This window comes from Mus caroli, unplaced genomic scaffold (genome assembly GCF_978045245.1).
Source record: "Mus caroli unplaced genomic scaffold, Mus_caroli_1 scaffold_13, whole genome shotgun sequence".
NCBI classification, from domain to species: domain Eukaryota; kingdom Metazoa; phylum Chordata; class Mammalia; order Rodentia; family Muridae; genus Mus; species Mus caroli.
The window spans coordinates 100,300,258-100,307,870 of record NW_028227268.1 but is presented as its reverse complement, the minus strand read 5'-3'; the positions used below and the strand labels follow the sequence as shown (position 1 = coordinate 100,307,870).

General features: G+C 45.3%; 1 pseudogene; it reads right to left on the bottom strand.

Annotated features, from left to right (window-relative positions):
- Positions 1-7,032: 7,032 nt before the first annotated feature.
- LOC115032704 (small nucleolar RNA SNORA17) lies at positions 7,033-7,142 on the bottom strand (annotated as a pseudogene).
- Between the last annotated feature and the right edge of the window lie 471 nt (positions 7,143-7,613).

Genomic DNA, 7,613 nt, shown 5'->3' with positions numbered 1-7,613 from the left:
AGCTATCTCTCCAGCCTCTTGATTCAATAATAATGATCATGGTGACGGTGATGATGATGATGATGGTGATGATGTGACACTTGAGGCCTAACGGTAGAATAACTTCTTAGAAAGTGCTAGGTAGGCCCTGGCTCTGTCACTGGAACTGCAAAAGAAAAACATTCTTTATAATACTACTGAAATTATTAGAGAGGAGGATCAGAGTTTAAGAGTAAGAAGCCATCTCAACTGTCATGCTAAATACCAATAGATTTGTGTTACTCCTAAAATTTACAATGATAGTTCACAATAATTGGGAAAGAACACTTGCAGTGTATTTAGCATATAATTCCAAAACCTCTCTGTTTTAACTTTGCATAGTGAGACTATGAATTTAAAGAATGTTGCTCTGATGAGCTTTGATGCTGCAGATATTGCTGGTAAAATTATTCATGGCCTAGCTGGGCAGTGGTGTCACACATTTTAAATCCCAGCACTTGGGGGTAGAGGCAGGCAGATTTCTGAACTTGAGGCCAGTCTGGACTACAGAGTGAGTTTCAGGACAACCAGGACTACACAGAGAAACCTGGTCTCAAAAAAACAATATATATATTCATGGCCTAAGGTCAATATTTCCATCTTTGTTAAGCTTCAAGAATGACATAACTACCATTATTAGTTTTATATTTATTAGTTTGTTTGGTATTTGTGTGAGTGTGCATGCTCTAAATTCTTTATTATGACTAAATAATGTTTTATGTTATGTATATGACTGCATCAATTTTTTTGGTAGTTCCAATGACCTAACAAATGGTTGTGCATGCTAGGCAAGCTCTCTAACACTAAGCTACACTCCAACCCTTCTTTATTTTAGTTTCAGACAGGGTCTCCCTAAGGTACCCAGGCTGGCTTTGAACTCACATGAGGGCACCACCCTGCCAAGACTATGTAAATGTTTTTACTGATCACATGATGTAAATTTACATAAACTGGGCAACCTAATGTCATTCCTGGCAGTAATGATTGCCTCCTTGTCTTCACTTTCTGGCTTTCTAGATGCCTCTAATGGGTTTGTTCTTTAAAGAAAGAAAAAAGTCACCGTACTTAAATGCTTCCAGTAACATTACCTCATCCCGTAGAACACCCTTCTCTCACTTTTTACCCAGCTTCTCTAGTCTAGACAGCTTCTCCAGTCTAGAAGGCTTCTCCAGTGCCACTTCTCCTGTCCCAGGGATGATGTTCATGTCATCAAGTTTGCATAGAAAGCACATTTCCCTGCTCATTTACCCACAGCCCTTCCTGCCTCATTCTTGATCTTATGTTTGTTTGTTTGTTTGTTGTTTTTTGAAGGGTAGGTGGCTGGAAATGAGACAACACTTCACCAGATACCCTAAGCTGGTCTCTGAGATCTTCCTGCCTCCATCTTCCCATTCTGGGATTGCACGTAAAGACTTCTCCCTTACTAATGGCTACAAAGGCCCATGGTCATCAAAACCACTGTGACTTCTCAGTTGCCAGTGAGACCCAAGGGTTTTTGATGTTTTTAGGAAAACAAAATTCCAATAGTTTGTTTTACCGAAATGAAGACTCAGGAGCTAGATGCTAAGGTGAAAGCCTGCTAGCTCAGAGAGGCAGAGAAAGCACCCAGCTGACCTTCCTCCTTAGCCAACCTCCCAGGAGGGAAAAAGTCCATTCTCCTTCACCACACTATCTTAAAAACTTTCCAAACTAACTTCCTGTGTATCTTCCTATCCATCCTCCTGCCTTCCTGTCACTCTCTAGGGTTTTTTCCTATGTTCACTCCCTGTCAACTGGTTGCCCGCTCCACCTCTTGACCTATGGTTGACTTTATTTAATCTTGTTTACAATAAACAGAAAGCTCTTAGATTAAGGGTGTGTGCTAGGGCTGAGCCACACCACAACTAGAAACAGGTTTTTCCGGTTCACAATCTCAGGGTTCACAGTGTAATCAAATATCCTGCAACAAGCTTTGTTATGGATTGGTTATGCTCTGCATTGTGGTCTACTGAATCCTGTGAGGCTTGGGTCTAGAAACCTGACTGGGGTGTGGAGGGAATGAAGAAACAACAGATGGGCACACAGAACAGCTGGGTCAGGTGGGTTGTCCACACTGATGGAGTGGCATGAACTACCGCAGTCACCTGGAACCACCACAGGTTTGCTACACAAAGCACAGGGGAATGGAAGGGGGGCCGTCTCTGCCTATAAACGGCTTGGAGGAGGAAGCTGTAGTGGCTGGCTTTTGCTCACACTGGGAATTGTGGATAAGCACCTGGAGTCGGATCAGAGGAAGGCTTTACCATTCTAAGCCTAACCCATATTGGGAAGGCTTTGCCAACTTAACACAGGTCTGAGGCACTGGTACCTTGTCAAGTTGACAAAAATTAACCTTCACAACTTGCTTTCCTTTAAATTCGTCACTCTTCCTTTGAGATAATGTCTTACTTTGTAGGCCTGTTGAGCCTGAAACTCACTATGTAGCCCACTCTAATCTCTGACTCCCAGCTATCTTCCTGCCTCAGCCTCTTGAAATTACCACCTAACCTTTGACCACTGCACCTAACCCTTTAAGATGTTTGAGCCTGGGCTGGTGAGATGGCTCAGTGGGTAAGAGCACCCAACTGCTCTTCCGAAGGTCCAGAGTTCAAATCCCAGCAACCACATGGTGGCTCACAACCATCCGTAAGGAGATCTGGAGCCCTCTTCTGGAGTGTCTGAAGACAGCTACAGTGTACTTACATATAATAAATAAATAAATCTTTAAAAAAAAAATGTTTGAGCCTGGGTTGATGTATTAGTTATTTTCCTGTTGCTGTGATAAAACACCACAACCAAAAGCAACCTAAAAAAGAAGCAAACTTGTTTGGGCTCACAGTTCCAGAGGGGGCCCATCACAGCGTGGAAGGCACAGCAATGGAGGGATCAGACCTCTAACCATAAACGAGAAGCAGAGAGCAGACCGGAAGTGATGCTAGGCTGATTACAGAGACACACTTCCTCCAGCAAAACCACACCTCCTAAGCGTTCCATAGCATCTCCTCGAGGTTCTATGGCATCTCCCACAGAACGCTGCCAAACAGGTGACCAAGAGTTCCAATGTCTGAGCCTATGGGGACATTTCTCATTCAAACTTCCACAGATGCAGCTCAGTTGATAGAGTGCTTGCCTAGCATGCCTGAACCCTTGAGTTTAATCCCAGCTCTGTGGAAACTGGAAACAACAAAACAAAAAACCCTTTAAAATTATTTAAATTTGTTTTATGGTACAGAAGATTGCTAGAAATAATGTCCACCTACTGGGAGAAAATGCAATGCTTATTATGCCAATGGAAGGCCTTCGGTTTGTGAAAGATTTGCTTCTCGCTGTGAACCCATGCACTGAAGTTTGGACTGCACTCAGCAGCTCCGTGAGTTCAGCTGAGTGGGTTCCCACCCAGAGAACTGGCTGCCTTTCTCAATGGTCTCCACACAAAATGGCAAAGATCCTAATTAGAAACTGAACATTCCAGTCTTCAGGTATTTTCAAAAACAATGGCCATATGTTTGGATCCATTTTTTTGTTTGTTTGTTTGTTTTGTTTTTCGAGACAGGGTTTCTCTGTGTAGCCCTGACTGATCCTGGAACTCACTCTGTAGACCAGGCTGGCCTCGAACTCAGAAATCCACCTGCCTCTGCCTCCCAAGTTGCTGGAATTAAAGGTGTGCGTCACCACGCCCGGCTTTTTTTTTTTTTTTTTTTTTTAGTGCAAAAACATGAATAGAGATCTTAAGTCTCAGGATTAATTGTCTTTGGAGGGCTACTCTGTTTCCCATTTCAAAATTGAATATTCATAGTTTACTTTATTTACATGTAAATGTATTTTGAAGGAAAATGTAATCCATTATGCTCAACATCACTGATGATTTAGATCAAGTGAAGTGACACATCCTGCAATCTCAGCACTTGGGAGTCAGAGAATAGAAAAACACTGCAAGTTCAAGGTCAACCTGAGCTACATGGCGAGCTTCACAACTGTAGAGCAAGAGCCTGTCTCAGAAACAACAACAGAAATTAAGAAAAAACAGTGAGTAGCCACCTAGTATGTTGAAGTTAAGCCTAATTGGAATCAGCCCCAAGGTTCTCGACACATGAAAAATCTGAAACAAAGTGTGTTTAGAATCATTAGGTCTTATGCAGATGTATTGCTGGCCCAGAATTTTTTTTTTTTTTATGATGCTTAGGGTCAAACTAGGGGCCTCAAGCTTGCTAAGCACAGGTTCTCACTGAACCCAGAGCTCACTGGTTGGCTGGACTTACTAAGCAGCAAGCCCCAGGAATTCTCTTATCTCTCCCTCCAAGTGTTGGGTTACATACATATATACCACGCCTGGCTCATGTGGATGCTAGAGATAACTCCTTACACAGTAAACAGTTTATCTATTGACCCATCTCCCCAGCCCAAGAATGCATACTTTTAAAGATGTATTTTATTTTTAATTGTGTTTATATGTCTGTATCCATGGGTATGTGCACATGAGGGCAGGTGCCAATGGAGACCAGAAGAGGGCGTCAGATACTTTAAAGGAGGAGTTATAGGTAGTTGTCAGCTGTCTGACCTGGGTACCAGGAACTAGACTCTGGTCCTTGAGAGAAGTAGTGAGGTCTCTTAGCCAATGAGCCCTCTCTCCAGCAACCCCAATATGCTTCTACAGGTTACAAATAAAGAATATGAATGAAATAGATATAATAATTATATATATATATATATATATATATATATATATATATTAAAAGAAGTTGTCAGCTGGGCATGGTGCTCCACACCCATAATCCCAGCACTAAGCAGGCTGATGCAGGAGAATTCAAAGCTCACCAAAAACAAATGAACAAACAAACAAATAAGGAGCTTGGGGTGGGGCTGGAGAGGTGCATCAGTGGTTGAAAGTACTTCCTGTTCCTACAGAGAACTTGGCTTCTCAGCACCTGCACAGAGGCTCACAGTCGCCTCTAACTCTAGTTCTAGGGCATTTGAAGCCACCAGATGTCCTCTGTGGGCTCCAGGCACTTAAAATGTAGTAAAGCATTTTTAAAATGTTGTTGGGGCTGGAGAGATCGCTCAGAAATGAAGAGGACCTGGTTTTAATTCCCAGCAACCACTTAGTAGCTCACAACCACTTTCAAGTCTGGTTCCAGGGAGTCCAGTGCTGCCTTCTGATCCTCTTGGGCATCAGGCACACGTCTGTACACAGACATACATGAGGCAGAACATCCATATACATTTTTTAAATTATCAGTTTATTAAAACAGATGAATAGGAAGTTTCTGCCCTTCCTGTTTTATTGGGGGGGGGGTTCCCTGTTTCTCCTGAGTACTTGCCCCGGAGGCTTAGTTCTTTTGTTTGGTTTTGTTGAGGTGGAGTCTCATTATATAGCCCTGGTGTCCTGGAACTCTGAGATCCTTCTGCTTCTGCCCCAGCTACTTGCTTGCTTGTTAATTGCACACCAACCAACCAGTTCTGCATATGACTGGAGCATATTAATTCTTTTTTACTTATTCATTTTCTTTCTCTTTTCCTTTTTTTTTTTAACTTTTTCTTGATTCTTTGTGAGTTTCATATCATGCACTCATCTCCCCCTCCCCTCAATACCTGCCCTCCCCCTCGCAAGCTCTCCCTCAACAAAGAAAAAGAAAGAAATCTCATTGTGGAAGGTGTAGTGTGTCACAGTGTGTCCCACAGTATACCCTTTTGTGCATACTTCTTTGCTTGCAAATGCTCATTGCAGTGACTTGTCGGTCTGGTAAGAGGCCTCTCTGGCTGCTGCTACTCTATCTATACTTTAACCTCACTGGGACTCTTCTCGGGTATCTCTTGTTGCTCTGCATCAACAGCCCAGTAATGGGGTAGATGTGGGAGTGTGCCATTTCAAAGCCCGGGCGCTGAGCTTGAGAGGAATCTGAGCTGTCAGTCTGTTGGCTCTTCCACTGTCATGCCCTCAGGAGCTGGCTCACCAGCAACCCCGAAACCAGCTCTACACTGCTGCCCAGGTGAAGTTACAGGGCCCACTCTCCCTAGTGCCACCACTGGTGAGGGACAGGGCCAGCTCTCCCACTCATGACCCCAGAGCCAGCTTTCCCATCTGCCAGAGATGGTGAAGGCTGAGGGAGGGGAGAAGGGCTTCTCTCCTCAGTACCCACCCAGCAGACAAGAACATTTCCCTGTGCTCATGACCTCAGGGTTGACTCAACTGCAACCCCCACACTGAGGGGCAGGTCTGTTGTGCTGCCCAGGTGAGGTGCAGGGCCTGCTCTTCTGATTGCTGCAACAGATAAGACGCAAGGCCATCTCTTCCACTCTGTGCTCGTGGGGCCAGCTCTCCTGTCTGCTGCAGGTGGCAAGGAGTGGGGGGGGGGGGGGCACAACTCTCCCTTGTTTTTGTCTCTACAGGGCAGACATGTGGCAGGCCCAGCTCGCCCACACTCACACCCTAGGGGCTAGCCCACCCATGCCCTGCCACCAGAGTCAGCTCTGCTGTGCTACCCAGGCAAGGTGCAGGGCCCACTCTCCCAAGTACTACAGCTGGAGGGGGCAGGGTCAGCTCTCCTGATCTCAGGCTCCCAGGGCCAGCTTTCCACAATACCCAGGTGAGGGCTGGGGCCAGTTCTGGACAACTCTCAGACATGAACATGTGCCTGGGCAGCAGACCAGACCAGGAACATCCACCTGGCCTTTGGTGGTAACAGACCCTTGGTGCTGCAGGGCCACAGACCCAGACATGGCCCCAGGTGGCTAGCACAAGCCAGGATCATACCATGGTCCCAGGTGACATCAACATCTACTCACATTAAGCTGTTCCTCACTACCTTTAAGTATCCAGTTCTGCCTTTCTTCATTGTACCCCATCCTTCTGTGCACGCATGTGCGCGCGCACACACACACACACATACACTGCCCCCATGCCTCCATGGTACCAGACTGGTGGTCATCTCAGATTAGCTCCTTATCCAGGCCTCTGGTGCTGTTCTGGTGGTCATCTTAGGCTCACTGTTTTCAAAGAATGTTAGGCTGCTGGTCTTTCAGATGTTCATAGGTCAGAACACTGAAAGGAAACATAGCCTCTCTCCTCTCACATGACACTGCAACCACACTTGCAAGGCCTCCAGGGCAGGCATATTCATTCTTAACTGTGGGAAAGGCTGTGGTGACAACAGGCTCTCAGAAAGCAGGGCTTTCTCACAAAGTTCTCTGGGCATGCTAAGCCATCACTTTCAATGCCTTCTTAATATGTTGGGCCAATGTGCTCTGACTAGGTGAGCGCTCTGGTGACAAACTCCCAGGTTATTTGGAATTATTACCATCTCTCAGCACAGCTCCTTTATTCAACAGTTTTTCTTTCTAAAATAATCACCAGTCAGGAAGCCTAGACTGAGGTGACAGTTCCAGTTTGCTGTAGTTCTGTGATGGCTCGGTCCCTTGCTTCTGCTGAGTGTTTTCAATTAAACGTTCTTGGCATACCATGACAAATGTTGTTTTCTAAAAAAAAGTGGGATTGGGTGCATAGCTCAGAGGTAGAACTAGCGAGTGTAGATGGGATCTTGTATTCAATCCCCAACACCTCAGCCCCTGAAGCCCCCCTA